The sequence below is a fragment of the Channa argus genome, chromosome 3, assembly GCF_033026475.1.
Source record: "Channa argus isolate prfri chromosome 3, Channa argus male v1.0, whole genome shotgun sequence".
In the NCBI taxonomy this organism is placed as follows: domain Eukaryota; kingdom Metazoa; phylum Chordata; class Actinopteri; order Anabantiformes; family Channidae; genus Channa; species Channa argus.
The window spans coordinates 21534141-21553198 of NC_090199.1; the positions used below are offsets into that span (position 1 = coordinate 21534141).

The following is a 19058-nucleotide window of genomic DNA, read 5'->3' on the forward strand; positions in this document are numbered from 1 at the left end:
CCTTGATGCAGACCCACCTCCACCTTGAACTCCTCCATCACACCTACAGCACAACTCTCCACGGTCTGACAGCTCTCATAAATGTCCTGCACCACTCTAACATACTTCTCTGCCACTCCAGACGTCCTCATACAATACCACAGCTCCTCTCATGGCACCCTGTCATACGCTTTCTCTAAATCTACGAAGACACATTGCAACTCCCTATGACCCTCTCTGTACTTCTCCATCAGCATCCTTAAAGCAAATACTGCATCTGTTGTACTCTTTCTAGGCATGAAACCATATTGCTGCTCACAAATGTTCACCTCTGCCCTTAGCCTAGCTTCCACTACTATTTACCACAACTTCATTGTGTGGCTCATCAGCTTTATTCCTCTGTAGTTGCCACAGCTCTGCACATCTCCCTTGTTCTTAAAAATTGGCACCAGTACACTTCTCCTCCAGTCCTCAGCATCCTCTCACTCTCCAAGATCTTGTAAAACAAACTAGTCAGAAACTCTACTGCCACCTCTCCTAGACACTTCCATACCTCTACAAGTATGTCATCAGGACCAACTGCCTTTCCTCTCTTCATCCTCTTCAATGTCCTCCTCACTTCACTCTTACTAATCTTTGCTACTTCCTGCTCCACACCACCTCTTCTACTCTTCGTTCCCTTTTATTTTCCTCATTCATCAACTCTTCAAAGTTCTCCTTCCATCTTCCCATCACACTCCTGGCACCTGTCAATACATTTCCATCCTTATCTTTAATCACACTAACCTGCTGCACATCCTTCCCGTCTCTATCTCTTTGTCCGGCCAACCTGTACAAATCTACCTCTCGCTCCTTAGTGTCCACCCTAGCATACAAGTCCTCATATGCTCTTTGTTTGGCCTTTGCCACCTCTACCTTTACCTTACGATGCATCTCCCTGTAGTCCTGTCTACTCTCTTCAGTCCTCTCAGTGTCCCACTTCTTCTTAGCTAACTTCTTTCTCTGTATACACTCTTGAACTTCCACGTTCCACCACCAAGGCTCCTTGTCCACTTTCCTCTTTCCCGATGACACACAGAGTACCCTCCTACCTGTCTCCCTGATCAAATTAGCTGTAGTGGTCCAGTCATCTGGAAGCACCTTCAAACCACCCAGAGTCTGTCTCAGCTCCTCCCTGAAAACTACGCGACATTCTTCCTTTTTCAACTTCCACCACTTCGTCCTCTGCTCTGCCTTAGTCCTCTTCATCTTCCTCACCACCAGCATCATTTTACACACCACCATCCTGTGTTGTCTGGCTACACTCTCCCCTACCAATACTTTACAGTCACTGATCTCTTTCAGATTACAGCGTCTACACAAGATGTAGTCCACCTGAGTGTCTCCTCTGTCAGGATAACTCCTACTCCATTTTTCCTCCTATCTGACCCATGGTAGAACAACTTGAACCCTGCTCCTAAGCTTCTAGCCTTGCTACCTATCCATCTGGTCTCCTGGAAACACAGTATGTCCACCTTCCTTCTCTGCATCATGTCAATCAACTCTCTAGCCTTCCCTGCCATAGTACCAACATTCAAAGTCCCTACTGTCAGTCCTATATTCTTAGTTTTCTTCTTCTCTCTCTGCCTACGGACCCACCTTCCTTCTCTCCTTCTTCGTTTTCGACCCCAACAGTAGTCCAATTTCCGCCGGTACCCTGTAGGTCAACAGCACCGGTGGCGGTCGTGGTTAACCCGGGCCCCGACCGATCCGGTGTGGAAGTCATTGTCACGATTCGCATGTTTGATTTGGTATGTGTTTTCTGTCGGATGCCCTTCCTGCCACAACCCTCTGCATTTATCCAGACTTGGGACTGGCACAAGAAGACACTGGCTTGTGCCCCCTTGCGGTTGCATTCTTCACCTTCCTCAATCAGTAACATAATAAGTAAATGGACCATTGAAAGTAGTTTACAAAATGGCTACGGATTTCTTTCTCTGCCTGTAAAAGGCCAAGCACTAAAACAAAGTTTAGATGCAATGCACAATTTCAGAATTTTGTGATGGAGCAAACGTGTAAGTACTGTTACTGACCACCACTCTCTGAAGAGAGCTGGGAAGGCTCTTCTTCTGAACCTCGTGTATAACCCCAAATACCCCAAAAGCTGACCCATCCACCTGCTTTCCAAATAGATACCTAAAAGCACAGGTAATTGGATTCTGGATTTCAACAATTAGCTGAAAAAGAGCATCAGAAGCAGACATATGAATTGGAAGACACACCAAGTAAATGAAGAAGCCTCATTATCAATTAACCAAATGAAACCTAAAGTCACAAAACAAATAATAATAGTATAGAATAAAATAAAAATTTGGATCTCTTCAAAAACTATGGCTGAAAAATAATAAGTAATTCTACACAATTGTTTTGAACTAAACACAATATAATACACACAAGGACTTGAAACAATTTAGGCAGAAGACACACCACTTGAGTAGATAACGATTATTGAGTCTCTCAGTCAGAGTTTAGTTTCACCTCTGGACTAATGCAAGTTGATGAAACAATATATTGTCTGTTGATTATGCTGAATTTGAAATGTTGATTAGCTGGGCATAGAGAGTAATGTGGATGCACAAATCTCAGAAAATAAGTAGAAATAATTATCAAGCCAAAGTAAAAATAGTATTTTCATGGGAAAATGTATAAAATGAAATCTGAGCCAGAGTAAACGCACCTGATGGAGCTGATAAAATAAAGAATGTTTTGCACTACACAAAGCATTTTTCTAGCTCACTGGTACCCGGAGTGCCTCACGCTGCTTCTCATTCACCCTGTTCGCACTCAGAATCACACACCAGCACTCACTGGGATCATGGGGTTCAGTGTCTTACTCAAGGACACTTTGGCAAGTTGACAGGAGGAGCTTTGGGTTAGTGTACTGCTCTCACTTCTGATTCAGAAGTACATCCTGCATTCAGTGTGTTTTGTCTTAGTATTTTTTTTTCTTGCCAGTGTTGTCAACTTTTATTTATTTTTTTTACTTGTCCTTTGTTTATTTGCATGTGCTTTTTTCTTTCTGTTAGTTTTATAAATAACAATAACATTTTAACCATTCAAAACTTTAATAAACTGCTACTTTCATTCGAGGGCACTACATGTATTTTTCTACCTACATGTATTTTTCTACATTACCCAAAAGTTAACCTATATACAAGACACACACAATGAGATGATGACCATTATATTTAATCAACACAGTGTAAACTGGTCCATCCTTTCACATTACATTCTAAACATAATAGCAAAAGGATTAGAAACTAACAAACAGCATATTCTAAGATGTATTTGTTAGTAAAACCTTTTAACTATTTTATGTTTCCCAAAGGCACGTGATCAGAAGGCATTAGTGTACAGGTGGAAAATAAATTCAAAAAACATGCACCTCATGACTGTGACATCTGCTTTTGGGTAATATTTTCCAACTAGGTTTAATACCTTGAACAAAAGTATTAAAAGCAAAAAAATGTTGTATGCAAGTGAGGGACTCACATTAACAGATTCAGTACAAGAAGTTAATGACTCGTGCATGGCAATGAGGCAAAAGGCTGTCATGGAGGCATCTGAATCGACACCGCGCACATCACCCTACACAAGCATGCACACACACACAAACACACGTTATTATTATAAGGTCAAAGTCAGTGGCATTTCTCAATTATTTGCTATATTTTTAACATGAAAATAAAAGTTGATGTTAAATCAATGCACATACAATCATCTCTCCATGTGATACTGTTCCAACTTCTTTAAACATGCCGTCAGGTTGCTGTGCGTTGAGAATCAGAAACCTGACAGCTTCACAGAGATGTTCGTTTTCCACTGCCAACACAGAGCGGGCCATAGAGAACACCTTGACAACATAGGCGGTCAGCCTTGGAGAGGAGAAAAGAAGGAGTAGTAGTTTGGTTTAGTTTCATTTACAGTAATTGTACATGACATACACCCCTTCTCACATAGAAGGAGGATGTGCAAGCATTTCCGTATGACTTCATGGGTATTCAGATGTCTCACCAGCTGCTGCTTTGGTAACCGGCACATACAGCAAAAGACCCATCTTTTTTACGGTAGACAAGCAGGTTGGTGTGGCCTGGAAAAAACAAAACTTTTGCCATTGGATGAACAGTGAAGTAGCAGTAAGTATACAGTACATAATTAATCAAATACTTGTTTAATTGAAATATGCTCCAAACCTTAATGTGGAGAAATGCTCAACTCATGAGAGGCTGTCTAAGGGCTGGGTGGAGGAGACTGATTTCTCATGCTAGGGCTAGTTTAGGTAAATTCTATAGCTATAAGTTGGGCTCCTAACTTAAATCGACTATGTATGTTTTCTGCATTTCTAAATATTTCTAATGATAAACTCTTGTGTTAGTAAAAAGAGACAGAAAAGAGAAAAAGAGACATTAATCTCAATGCCTCTACCTTTAATTTGTGAACGAGTAGCATGCATATCTGTCAGTGACACCGTATTTTTGTTACCACTTCTGCCAAATCAGAAATTTTGAAATCCCACCTGGAGGAGCAGCAGTAAAATTCTATGTATCTGGTCCAATAAATACTTCACTATGTGAACCTACCAGTTTTGATGTGCTGGAGGGCTTCATTACGTTTCTGAAAGCCTACAGTTTCCCACTGGTTGGTTTTGTCCAAATATGTGGTTGCAATGACAGGCAGGGTCATGTGGATCATGTTCTGCTCTCCACAGCCTGATGGCTGATAGATCAGGCTACCCATTGACTTACCACTAATGGCGTTCTCCACCAATGGGGCTAATTGTTCTCTCCCTGCATGCACAAACAAGAAAATCAAAAAGTCATAAATCCATATGCCCAAACAACTAAACTACAATAAAGATGCCCCCCACCATAACCGATAAAGAGGCCATTTCTTAGTAGAAACAGTTCTAATTTACAACAACTGTGCAGATACTGTTTCATATAAAATACAGCAGGACGCTTCACCTGTCACAGAGATCTGTGTGCTAGTTGGTGTGTTTGGAACCAAATCTTTCTTTGCAATTCCACTGTTGATAGTTTCTTCTTGTTTACCACCTAAAGGGAAAAAGAGATAAATTAGGAATTTAATGCAAGTGATGGAAAAAGTGATGGATTACTAGATTACTTCACAATCTACCCATTTAATGGGTAAACTCACCTACGCCGTTTTTAGTAGGGTCAAGGACTATGGTGATAGGAGTCTTAACCAGGACGCCTTCAGGCTAGAAAAACCACACAACAAAGAGGGTTAGGGTTAGTTTAAATTATTTTCAGACACAGCTGTGTAAGAAAACACAATACACAGTTACACATGTTGGCTTTTCCTATTTATATTTACATTTTAAAATGCACAGAAAGTATTTTTTGGATAAAGATGTTTACTTTTCCATACTGATTTATCATAAGGACCACAAGGGTTCACTGTCCATTTGCTATTTCTGAGCAAATGTCAATGTCTGTGCCCAAAATGAACAAAGTAGCCATTTTAACCTGATCACGATCAGTTCCCTGAACCTAAGTGAACCTAAACAATAAGGTGGTCACGTCACACAATTATCACACTTCAAAAGTGATTTGTATCAGTTTTAGTAGAAGTAGAGATACAATCTGATGTCATCCTGCAGATACCTTCAATTCACACTATGCGTCCATGTGTCATTCGAGACAAATAATATGGACAAATAATACTGTATTTTGTCATTTAACCTGTTTTACTCTGCATACAACATCTCAGCTGAACAACTGGAAAATGGCTACAAGTTACAACACATGCATGCAAACCCTAACTTATAAGCTAAGAATAAAGAGTGTATCTACAACTTTTTAACACAAAGACCATTTTAAAATGCTATTTAAAAAATAAAAGCTCTAAACCCACTGCATAGAGTTTGTTTCTTACCACCACCCACAGCATCTTCATGATTTCATCATTAAGTGACGAGTCTTTAACAGCTGCTTTGACCTCAATCCGGAACTGTCCTTCCTTCATAGGAATAATAACAAATGGTACAGATCTTGTAGTTTGGGGCCCAACTCTGACCTCCTGAAGATATCTTCCACGCTTGGAAGCTGCACTGCATATATTCTCCTCCTCAATCAGCTCCACACTCACCTTGAAAAAAAGACAAGTTGAGAAGGACATAAGACATAAAAATACATGTAGAAGACATGTAAATACTGTAATAATGCTGCCACCTATGGGAGAGACCACCCTGTGAGCTGACACTATACTTATGGAGATTTCCTTCTAGGATGTCCCAGTCTAGTACTAAGTTACTGATTTGCCTCAGACTCATTGAACTTCTGTGAGAGGTGGCAGTCTGCAAACAACACATTTCTGTGGTTGAGAATGTTGATTTTCAATGCCATCTAATTTCTTCCAACACTGCATTGCTCTCATCATTTGCAATTCTGACTGAGGATGACGTATCCACCCTCCTCCTCTACCACCTGCACTCTGGATCCAATCCTTTCCACTCTTCTTCAAGCAGTTGCACCCGCACTAATGCCAGCTATTACACAAGTCATCAACACATCTCTCAAAACAGGGACTTTTCCTACCTCTTTCAAGCAGGCCTTGATTACCCAGATTTCCTCTCTACAACATCAGGAAGCTCAGACCCTACATCACATAGTATACAACCCAACTCATTGTACAGGCACTGGTCACATCTCGTCTTGATTACTGCAACGCTTTGTTGATGGGGTTACCGGTATCCACAATAACACCCTTGCTGATTATCCAAAATGCAGCAGCTCACCTCATTTTTAATCAGCCAAAAAAGACCCATGTCATACCACTTTTCGAATCTCTACACTGGCTTCCTGTAGCTGCTCGCATCAGATTCAAAGCTCTGTCTCTTGCTCACAGGGTGGTTAACTCGACAGCTCCTGCTTACCTCAACTCACTCATTCAAATCTACAATCCTTCCCGCCCGCTGCGGTCTGCCAACGAACGACGTCTGGTGGTCCCAGCACCGCAAAGAAGACACCAAGCAAAACTTTTGAGCGCAATGATCCCACGATGGTGGAACGAGCTACCAAACTTTGCACGCTCAGCTGACTCTCTCCCAATATTCAAAAAACTGCTGAAAACAGAACTGGTCCGCATCTTCCTATGCACTTAAATCTCTTAAAAAAAATAAATCCTTTCTGCTATTTCTCGCACTTGCATCTCGTGAACTGTGAACACTTTTCTGATAGGACTTTGCTTTGATGTTTTCTCCTTGACTTAGATTTTTGCTTGCCTTGTACCTCACTTGTAAGTTGCATTGGATAAAAGCGTCTGCTAAATTACTAAATTTAAATGACTAAATGTCAATGCCTTTTTAGAGCCACAGCTTGACATGGATGTAAAGCCTGGATTGTGCTGCAAACACACATCAGCTGGTCGCTCCTTTCCAAGGATGGCGTCACTGAGATTGTGGGACAACATTCAACATATGCCAATGCTGGTATGGAGGACATCCACACTTACATGAAGATGCCACTGAAGCACTTGCAGCAAGACATGCAAGTTCAGTGCAAGATAATTCTTTCAATCTTATAAATATGTAAAGCTGATGAATTTAATATTATTTAATTTAAACTTTTTTTATCCTTTCAAACCTAATTTTTGACCTCCAGTATTTGAAGGATTTCCAAAGAATCTCCATCATTTGGACCGCAACAGACTGTTGTAGATATCACTTCTAAATTTCATGAACATTTACTGTAAGTATGGGATTGGAATCTGGATTAACACCTCCCTGTTTTATTCATTCTCGCTTTGTCCACATGCTGTAAATCTGTCTACTTAGGATTGGTTATCAAAAAAAAACAGAGCAGAGTATCAGACTTACAGTGATTGGATCAGGGCTGTAGTTGTGGAGGATTGCTTTAACTTCTAGCTGCTCTCCACGGACAGCAGAATAGGGCAATCGGAGATCAATGAAGAACTCTTTGCGGACTATAACCTCTAAAGGTTCGCCAACACAGATTCCTGATAAAACAGAAAAAAAGGTGTAAGGGATGGTCCACACTTCAGGTCATAGAGAGACAACTAAAACACAAACACAACATAGATGTTAAACACTGAATCCTCACCATGAGTTCTTGACAGACTGATGCCAGTGAACTGCCAGGTGGTGATTGAGTCTTGCAAAAGAACATTTTTTACAGATGATGTGGTGGCGCTGAAACAAAGAAAAGATTTTACACACAGAAGGTAAAATGTGCAGTAGCTTTAAACTCTTCATATTATCATAGTGAATTAAGTTATTTGTGTATTGTTTATATGTATGTTGCTGCTGCCTCACCAGTTTGGTTTAGGGCAAGGAGGCAGTGTTAAATCAGTCCACAGCCAACTTTCAGGGAACTTAGTGCGAGAAACTATTTCATTGCTGTCCATGTAACTGTTGTCATCTTCCTCACCTAAAGTGTTATTAAGGTGAAGATTGTACTGATATATATGTAAGCATCAGTATGACCATGGATAAAGAATAATAATGTCTATGCCCCATGTTCCCTGTCTCTTACTTTGAGACAGTTTGAGGTTGTCCTCCTTCTTCTCACCTCGCAGACTTCCCATCTCCTTACAACATTGCAGAAAAGCCTGAACACAAGTAGGACCGTCCACGATATACTCGCTTCGCCTCTCACATGTGTATGAAACAGGATTTCCCTCATGCCATCCAAACAACAGTCACGTTGTAGCTGGTCTTTATATTGACTTACTGGTAAACAGAAGGTTAAGACTGACATGAAGAGGTATGGAGATCAGCAAGAAGGATGGACTGCACAGTGAATAAAGCATTTTAAAATAGAAAAATAATTTATACTCATCCTTGTCTAATCACTTGTTAACCTATTGAATACAGTATACTATAAAGTAAAAGTATAAAGTCTTTCTGTTACCATCCTATTTACCATCTAAACAATGAGAGTTAGAGGCATAAGATGTCCAAAGAAATTATCCTGATATGACTGGTTATTGGATAGTTTAGAACTTTGGTTCTTACCTAAGCTGGTTGTGACATCCATTATAGTGGAAGCTCGTTTCCTCCTGCTGGGAGCCGGACATTTCAACTCTGGAATTGCAACACAGCCTAGATCTTTAACAGGCGTCTAGACCCACACAGCAACATCAACATGATAAGAACAGGAGAAGTGTTTAAATGCACACTTGCTTTATTGGCAGTAACATAAAACCATATTTAAGCTTCACTGGCATTTTTAAAAAATATGTTTGATCGATCAGATGGCACCAAGATAAGATCATGTGGCAACATGTTTGACTGTTGAAGCCAACGTTGAAATGTCACAACAGTTCAAAGAAATCCAAATGTACCTTTTATCCTTTTAGTGGTACAGTATGTAGCATGAAATCTGCCGGGGTAAAATATGTCCATAGTTTCAGATACATGACAATTCAAAAATAATGTAGTGTGTTTTTTTCAGAAAAGAAGCATTTTGTTTGTTGGACAAATTATGATTCAAAGCTGAATCTTGACCTTAATATTTAAATTAGGATTATTAGGAGCATTACCTTGTCTGTAGGGAGTCCCAGAGGCAGTGCTGGACTCAAACACCAACCCAGCATCATAGAATACGCTCATACTGTTCCTTCCTCCACCTGGTGTGCAGCCAGTGTCATACTTTTTTACAGTGTCCCAGATCTGAGCACAAAGAAATACGCGATTATAGTGTGCATGGTAAACTTACACTATGTATAAACTGCAAAGCATTGTGGACAAATCTATACTGGGTGTTAGATGAAACTACAGGTTAACAAATCTGAAAGCCATTTATGAAATTTTAGACCTCATTATTCTGTACTTTAAAAATACTTAATAAGTGAACAAATGGCAAATATTTTCAGAGACAGAGATAGAATCAAGAAGTTGCCTTTTTCTGTGTCAGCCGGTGCTTGTTGTTTAAGACGTAGACGCCTTTGTCTACTGCCACCAGTCATACTATTTTACTATGGCCCCTGGATCTCCAGTCACCTTCAGACCAAACATCCTGCGAGGCTCGTAGGATGGAGCGGGTCTTGATGATTCCAACCTGAGCTAAATTTGAAATGAAGGGCAATGGATGAGACATGCTTTGAATTAAGCTAGTTTCAAACAGCACATAAAGATATGTCTGAGAAAGAAATAAATAACTTTATTACTTATTTTGCCTTGTTTGTTCATGTGATCAGTTACATATTAACTTTGCTAAATTAGCATGGCAGGTCTCACCGAGCCCATGCAGGAGTCCTTGACATCCACCCAAACAGAGTCTGATACAACTTCGTTATCAGTTGGATGGTAGTAGGCAACAATGCGGAAAGATGGCAGCATGTCTTTGGTGACGGGAACTATCAGGGCTATTAGTACTTGACCTCGTGTCCTGTAACGGTCATGTTTTATGATCTGACCTCTGCTCAGGATCTAGGGACACAGATTTACACATCAGTTTTTATCCAAAATGAGTGTTGACAGTATAGTTCCACTTATGCACAGGTGCAAAACATCTCTCACCAGGTATGTGATATCATTTTCTTGATTTGGCTGCCTGTTTAGATTGAGGTTAATTTTAAGGTTGTCTCCTAACTGAAGCTCTGCTGTATCCACACCTGCAAAAATGACAGTGTCAGATGGACAGTACTATAGTGCATGGCATCTATTTTGTCACTGCCAGCACCAGCAGCAGCACCACCTTGTCCACCATGTGATGTTGTTTTAGGACTTTCTTTACCTATGTGGATGTAGTTGTTGCTGGCACTACTGTATGGGTGAGCTGTCATGGTGGCTGATGCTTGTCTTTCAGGTAAGAGAATAGGGTCATCGGTCTTTGCCTAAATTTGGAGACACACAGAGATAAGCATATACACACAGTGATTAAAGAGATATACGCAAAATGTTTTAGGCATATTCTATTGTATCCCTACCTGGTATAGCTTAGCCTAGCTATTGAAACTCTTGGTAACGCAATACCTAAAACATATAAATTTAGGATTTCAGACAGTATCTTAACTGCACAAAAAATAACTGGGCATCATTGCTAAACACAGAGATTTTGACTTGGCATACAAATGATCTGCACTTATATAGCGCTTTTCTACCAATTGGCACTCAAAGTGCTTTACACTGCTTATTATTCACCCATTCACACTCACACTGATGGGGGAGCTGCTATACAGCTGGCCAACACTTATTGGGAGCAATTAAGTTGGGGTTCAGTGTCTTGCTCAAGGACACTGACATGTGAGAGGAGGAGCCGGGGATCGAACCAACAACTGCGAGATTGGTGGACGACCGCACTACTGCCACAGTCGCCCAGCAGACATATTTTTGATTTCATGTCTGTAACAATTAGGGTGCAAATGTTTGCATCCCCTTCCACCAAAATGGTATTAAAGGGAGTGCAAGTTAACCCAAACAGAATATTACAAACCAGTAGATGTATAATGTACATTCAGCTAGTGCAAATGCTCTTTTATCATCAGAAGTAGTAAAATAATGAAAATTAGGAATGGTACTAGCTGAATGTTGATTAAATATTAGCTTTATTAAAAAAATCATCTATTTTAATCTATTTTAAAAGTGAGTTACTGTATTTCTTGATGTAAGCGCACTTTAAACATGGCCCTGGCTTTTTGCCTTAGCTTTTCACCTTTTATTTGTCCTACTTAAAGCTCCATTATTTGAGTTATCCTATGTTTGCAGACATCTTGCGTCTTAGTTAAAAGTAACTTGGGTACATTACAAAGTCACATACTTTCTTTGGGGAGTGAACAGTAGAACCGAACAAACGACCTAAATGAAGCTGAAAACCTCCTGAAGAGTAAGGTGAACTAAGAGTGAGTAAGTTCACTACTGCAGTAATGTAGGTTTTACTTTCCCCTTGTCAAACGTTCTACAAAAACATTTCAAACACATTTTGGATACTTACAGTGATTATCAATGTTGGATCCCTTGCCACTGTATTGATGGTAAGCCTTGCCATGCCATTGGCTGCAGTGAAGCCCCGCACACCACCTGGATTCACCACAACTGCAACAGCTTGTGCCGGAGTTTCATCAGGATTCAAAACTTCAACCTGCCACCAAAGAAACATAATTCTGTGACTCAAATTGTTAGTGGACAAATTGCCACTTCCTCTGAAGGAAAATCTACAACAGATCAAAGCATTGCACTTAGGTAAGGTTTTTCAAAATAAAAGGTTACATTTGGAGGATTCACTAAAACAACAGAAATAAAGCCATGCTACGGCATATAATTATGTTGACTTTAAAAAGTAATTTACCGCAACATCAAAGGACATTCCTGGTTTGAAATATTTAGGTGTTTTCTTGAAGTGGATGGTGTAGGGTGATGTGACAATCGGCATATTTCTCAACTCTGCTTCTACCATTTCACTACCTGTGAGGTTAGGCAGAAGCACAAACATGCATTTTTTTAGTTCTGTAAAATTCAGACAACATTTATAGTTGCTAGCTAATCATTTTGCTGAATACCTAATGAACACTGTACAAGTATTGGTATTATTACTAAACAGCCACACACAGTACTTCTTACCACTCTCTCTAAGCACACTTGCAGCTACATATATACAACTTCCCACCAGCTCGAGGATGTTTGGAAAGGTGTTTGTGATGTGTTCTCTCTTCAGTGTGACCACTCCGTTACCTTTCGTGACCTATTGTGACATTAAACAGAAGTGCATTGAACATAGACAGCTGGAAGATTGTTATGTCAGCTTGGCTTCATTCTGAACATTAAGAATGTTAACTTTGTAATTGAAATGGCAGTAGGAGAAAGGGGAAATTCCAAACATCTCTGGAAAACTGTAAAGCAATAATACAGAATAGTCAATCAAGAAGCAAAGCAAATATGTAAATTTGTGCTCACCTGCACTCTTTGAATAGAGCTGGGAAGGCCCCTTTTTTGACCTTCATGTAGAACACCAAATACTACATAGGCTGTCCCATCAACCTCTTCACCAAACAGATACCTAAAAGCACAGGAATAGAACAAAATGCAAGCAGACTGGAAGTGAACACCACCCTTCACTTTCTCTTCAATTACCAGTTACCGTGGTCTCTGAAGCCAAATGCTAAAGAAAAACATCCACATACGTAGCTTTAAAGTTGACGGTGAGATCTGGACTGTCGATGTAGTAGAAGGGGCTCACAGGTATCAGCTTAACCTCAAAACTGGGCAGCACTGTAAAATAAATACATTTCTTTGTGTGTCCAAATTCAAATAAAAATAAAGTGAATATATATGTTATATTATATATGTTTCACAGTTAGAACTTTTCAGGTAAAAACAGCCTCACCATATTCTTTGACCTCAAACTCTGCAAAGTAGCTCTGCTGTGGATTGCTATGGAACTTGGCCACTACTTTCCAAAGTCCAGGACTACACACACACACACACACACACACACACACACACACACACACACACACACACACAGTCAGTGTCAATCTTGAAGAAAACAATTTGACTCATATATTGCCCTGCAACCACAGTAATACTGAAGATTCGGGGAAAAAACGTTGCCTGTTTCAGTAACTGATAGTCGTTGTGGATTAAGTGATCTATGCTTTATCTGTCCGTCCAAGTGCAATTAATATTTTGTTGTTGGATTTATAATAAATCAGTACAGTTTGACTAATAATTGATTGCTTTTTGTCATTAAAATATATGAGAAGATTGATAGATCCCGATAGAACTATATCCTGTACTTGAAATATATAATTTACATGTTGCTGAATTTAACACTTTAATTGAATTTAACATTGAAAGTAACTGAACGTTACAGTTTACCTGTTATCCACATTGGTAAAATTTAAATGTAATAAAAATGAAATCAGAACATATAGACACGTAAATTATTCACCTGATAATTTCACCAAGTTGGTAATCTCCAGAGTAGATTCCTGATTTCAAAGAGACTGGATCTTGTGGTAAAATGATGCCTTCAGGTGTCTGAAAATAAACAACATTGAAGAAACATTAACAGTAAGATTTTCCAATTAACAAATTAACTTAAAACTTAGAATGATGTATGAAAATGGGGTAAAATTAAGAAAATAATTTAATGTTGAGTGGCGAGAACTGATTGAAGCATTACATTCAATGCTGTGCTTGTCAAAGATATAATTCCATACCACAATCTCAATGGCTATAGAAGCATCAGTCTCCTCATCCCTCTCTACAGGCTCCATGCTGGGCGTCACTGCAAACATTCTGTAATGAACTGATAGAGTGAATCTATTTATTTTAAATAAAATAATAAATATTTTAAATAAATTATGTTTTAAATTTACTATTTCACATATGTAAAATCTTCTTCTTTTCCTTTCGGATGTCCCCTTTCAGGGGTCGCCACAACGAATTATGTGCCTCCATCTAACCCTGTCCTCTGCATCCTCTTCTTTCACACCAACTAACTTCATGTCCTCCCTCACAACATCTATAAATCTCCTCTTTGGTCTTCCTCTAGACTTCCTGCCTGGCAGCTCCAACCTCAGCATCCTTCTACTGATATATTCACAGTTTCTCTTCTGAACATGTCCAAACCACCTCAATCTGGCGTCTCTGACTTTATCTCAAACATATCTAACATGAGCTGTCCCTCTGATGTCCTCATTCCTGATCCTGTCCATCCTCGTCACTCCCAAAGAAAACCTCAACATCTTAAGCTCTGCTACCTCCAGCTCTGCCTCATGTCTTTTCTTCTATGCCACTGTCTCTAAGCTGAAAAACATTGCTGGTCTCACCTTTCATTCTCGCTGATATTTCACATATGTAAAATGAAGGGTGTATTTTACAGTACATTTAAAAAAAACATATCTAACTGAGACTGATATAAAGCATAATATATCTTCCTGCTCTTATGTAGAGAGATTCTTACAGAGATAGATGTGTTTCAGCACTGATCTATGATTGAACTCACGTTTAGTGCTGGGGGTGTACAGGGTCTTATCGGTCTGTATGAAGATGTACCCAGACGGGAAGGACACTAAGACGACTTTTTCCAGCATTCGGTCAGGGAATTTAGCTTGCAAGTAGACGTATTGCTTCACACTGGGATCACTACTAAAAAGCCCTGTAGGGATCTGAAACAAACATAATGAGATAAAAGTGTGTGAGTGTGTGAGGAGCAGGACAGGATTACACAGTGCTACAAGCTTTCTAGATACCAGATCTCAGGTTTAAAGTCATGATAGAAAATAGAATAGAAATTAGAATAAGCAGCAGTATCATGTATCTCCAGTTACCTTTATTTCTCCGAGCTGTTGAAAGCTGTTTGCAGTGTTAAGAGTCACAGTTGTGGATGCCAGCTTTGTGCTTTTGGTTGGATGGTTCATCACACTGATATCTACTGTGAATTCTCCCACAGGACAGTCTTGACATTCCACAAAGATTTTTTCTGGCGTTCCTACTCGCAACAAGTTGGGGGCAGACATCACCTGCCTGCAGAGCAGGAAAAGATGGAGATGATTGTAGGCTGCTGTAGTAACTGTGCATGTCCTTTTAGGGATATATAATGTCTAATTGGCAAATGTGTTCTTTTTTTATTGTTATTTGGCAGGTCATGACCTTGATGCGGGCTAAAGACTTTTTTCATCTAAATATTTTTACAAATGGTCCCAATCCATTAGCATTCACACACCGATGGGGGAGCTGCTATGCAGCTGGCCAACACTCACCGGGAGCAACTAAGTTGGGGTTCAGTGTCTTGCTCAAGGACACTTCAACATGTGAGAGGAGGAGCCGGGATTAAACCAACAACTGCAGGATTGGTGGATGACCGCTTTACCTTCCTGCACCACAGTTGCCCCATGAAATTCCAGTTTTTCCACCCTACCCCACCCCCCTCACCCTCATGCCTTAATAATTTTGTGACTTTAATGGTTCTAGCCTTACAAGTAGCTTATAAAAAACATATTTGAACAGGGGATGATCCTCTGCAGAATTAGTGATCTATTTTTTATTTTGACCATGATCCTGCACTGAATCAATACAACATTTCATCAGGGCGGCTCTCTTTTCTATTTGCTGTCTCCGGTCAACTGCATCATTGTGCAAGCTCAAAACAAAATTTAGGCCAGTTCACTGGCATCATTTTCAAAGATCACATTACTTGAACTACAATGCTTTTTTATGTAAGAGGAAGACGAAATATAATTGAATTAAACTATCAAGTTTACTGATTAGCTTTAATTGATTAAAGGCAAATGACCCCAGACCTTCTTTTTGACAAAATACAGTTACAATATTGCTATTCAAACATCTGGAAGCTATACAAACAAACAAAATGCATATTTTCGATCACAGTTTGTACATTATTCAAGCTTAGTGATGATGTGTAGATCCTTCATGTCTACTCACAGTGGGGCTCCATCAGTCAAAGAAGTCAAAGACGCACAGGCCAGAGAGGCCAGCAGCCACAGCTGAGTCCTTTTCATCTTCCTAACAGATCCTGTCCCACTTTCAAAGTAGACTATTTCTCTGCAGCTCTGTTCTTTTTATCCTCTCACCCCCCTCCTCCTGCACTTCCACTCCTTTTCATCACTGTCTCCTCCATCCCCCTCCCAAAGCTCCAAAGTACACATGTGCTAACTCAGAGATACCTACACAGAGGATTTCCCAGCAGCTGTTGAGAAACTGATCATTTGGCTAAACATTATCTCCACTCTGACTGATTTCGGAACTTACAGATCAAAAGACTGCTGAACAACAGAAAAATAATAATTGCACATTTCTGGCATTTAATAATATTTCATTTTCTTTTCTGTTGTTTTGTTCTAGCTCAGATTCAACTAAAACACTTAGTTAGAGTTAGTTAGAGTGTTAAAACACATTTATCTGGAAGGTCCAGTTAGTGGTGAATCAGTATTCAGGCCCAAATATACAGCATGAAGAAAAAAGAACATGGGGTGTTTACAAGAACAGTTTCTAGTGATTTAAAATCTCTCAAACTACAGGTAAATTCATCATTAAGAAAAGGAAGGAACATGGCACCATGAATAAATCTTCCTAGAGTAGGTCATCCTTCAAAACAAGACTGTGCAAGAAGGAGACTAGTGAGGGAGGCCATAAAGACACCTATGACTCCGCTAAAGGAGATACATGCTTTACATGATTTGAGTTAAGTTCTGTAAATTTGAATGTGATGCTTTACAGTGTGTTACCATGTTTTGGTGAAAATCCTCTGGCAGGCAATCAGGCTTATCGTTGTACCACCACGTACCGTACAAAAACAGATTCTTATTTTAATCAGCTTTCACTTTCACCATTCTATCATCCATATCTTCCGACTTTATCTCCCTGTGTTGAAGATAAAGTCAGAGAGGCCAGATTGAGGAGGTTTGGACATGTTCAGAGTAGAGACTGTGAATATGTCAGTAGAAGGATGCTGAGGATGGAGCTGCCAGGCAGGAGGTCTAGAGGAAGACCAAAGAGGAGATTTATGGATGTAGTGAGAGAGGACATGAAGTTAGTTGGTGTGAGAGAAGAGGATGCAGAGGACACGGTTAGATGGAGGCACATGATTCACTGTGGTGACCCCTGAAAGGGAACAGCTGAAAGGAAGAGACAGAAAAGAGTTATTCCTGGGTAAAACCAGTTTTTACTTAGGAATTAAAAATGATTAAATATGATTTAAATATGATTTAAACTGAGCACCGTTAGATTGATGAGATCACATAAAACAGTGATACAACACTGCATATAAGCCTAATCTTTTTTTACGGGGAGACGCTTTGAAAAGAAAAACAGTGAAATGCACATACTCTCGAGTCATATTAACACTGAAAGCAGCCGTCATGTCTGAATAGTAAATTATCTGTGGGATTGTTTGATAAAATCATGTTTACTGCATATAAAAGTATATTTACTGCTGCCACCTGGGTGGACATCCTCTGCTGTCAGAGTCAACAATGCAGATTTTAGGGAAAAAGGCTCTGCCCACCTTATTTTGTGTGGTCAATGTTGAACCACGATGGGCTGGTTTTTACCAGCTGTCCAGCTTCTTTGCACCTCTCCTGGCTTTGTGAAAAACAAAAACAAACAAAAAAAAGTCTTAAGCCGGATCTGCTAAGGCTGGACTTTTAACCGTATTTGTAACAAATTATATAAAACTACTTTAGTCAGCCACGAAGGCAAACAAACTTACTTAAAAAACAAACAAACTATTGTATCTTTTGTCTCTTTTGCTGTGGACCTGAAACGTTGTCACACCTACAGCTCTCTTCCTGGTCCAGCTGGTCACCTTTTCCAAATTTAATGATGTATTAGACAAGTCTTCTCCTTCAATCTACCATCAGTCCCAAAGTCTCAAAGTAACTTCAAAATAAAATATATTAAAGCATTTCAAACCACATTTCCCTGTCCTGAATTTCACATGATGCTGAGTGTATGGGAGACTGTTAAACCTCAAACATGTTTTGGGGAAAAACCATCTTCCAGGCAGTCAGGCTAATTACTGTACCGCACGTACCAGGCAGACAGAGACTTATTTTAATCAACTTTCGCTTTGACCATTCTATCATCCTTATCTTCTAACCCAGAGCAATCTACTCCCAGATTCCTCTTGTGGTAACTTAGGAGAAACATCAAAATATGGCCTGTTTCATATTAGCAAAGTTCCTTTTCCTTTAAACCACCGGTCAAACGCACACACACACTGGCTTGATATTTTTGGAGATCCTGTAATGTAACTCATTGTTTAATACGCTTGTTGGAGTGCTCTGCCCTCTTGTGGCCTCAAAGCTGAATCACAACTCATTTTTAGAAACTCAAAACATGCAACACATTTAGAGGCTGTAACAGCTTCATTGAGCCTTGAATAGACAAAGTTCAAAACAGCGACTTTACATTTTGATGGTTAACAGGTAATGTCCCATGTTTCCCTACTTCAGTCTGTGTACTGTCTATGCACATTGAACAGGTGAACAGCAAACTGTCTATTATATTTGACCCAATTAAAAAGTTGTGGGTGTATAAACAAAAATGTTAGTAAATTCATTACTTGTCATATATTATTTGCCTAACTTTA

The 19058-nt window shown here is 39.6% G+C and overlaps 1 pseudogene; it reads right to left on the reverse strand.

The window, feature by feature from the left end:
- Positions 1-4367: 4367 nt before the first annotated feature.
- On the reverse strand, positions 4368-16544 carry LOC137123701 (complement C3-like; annotated as a pseudogene).
- Between the last annotated feature and the right edge of the window lie 2514 nt (positions 16545-19058).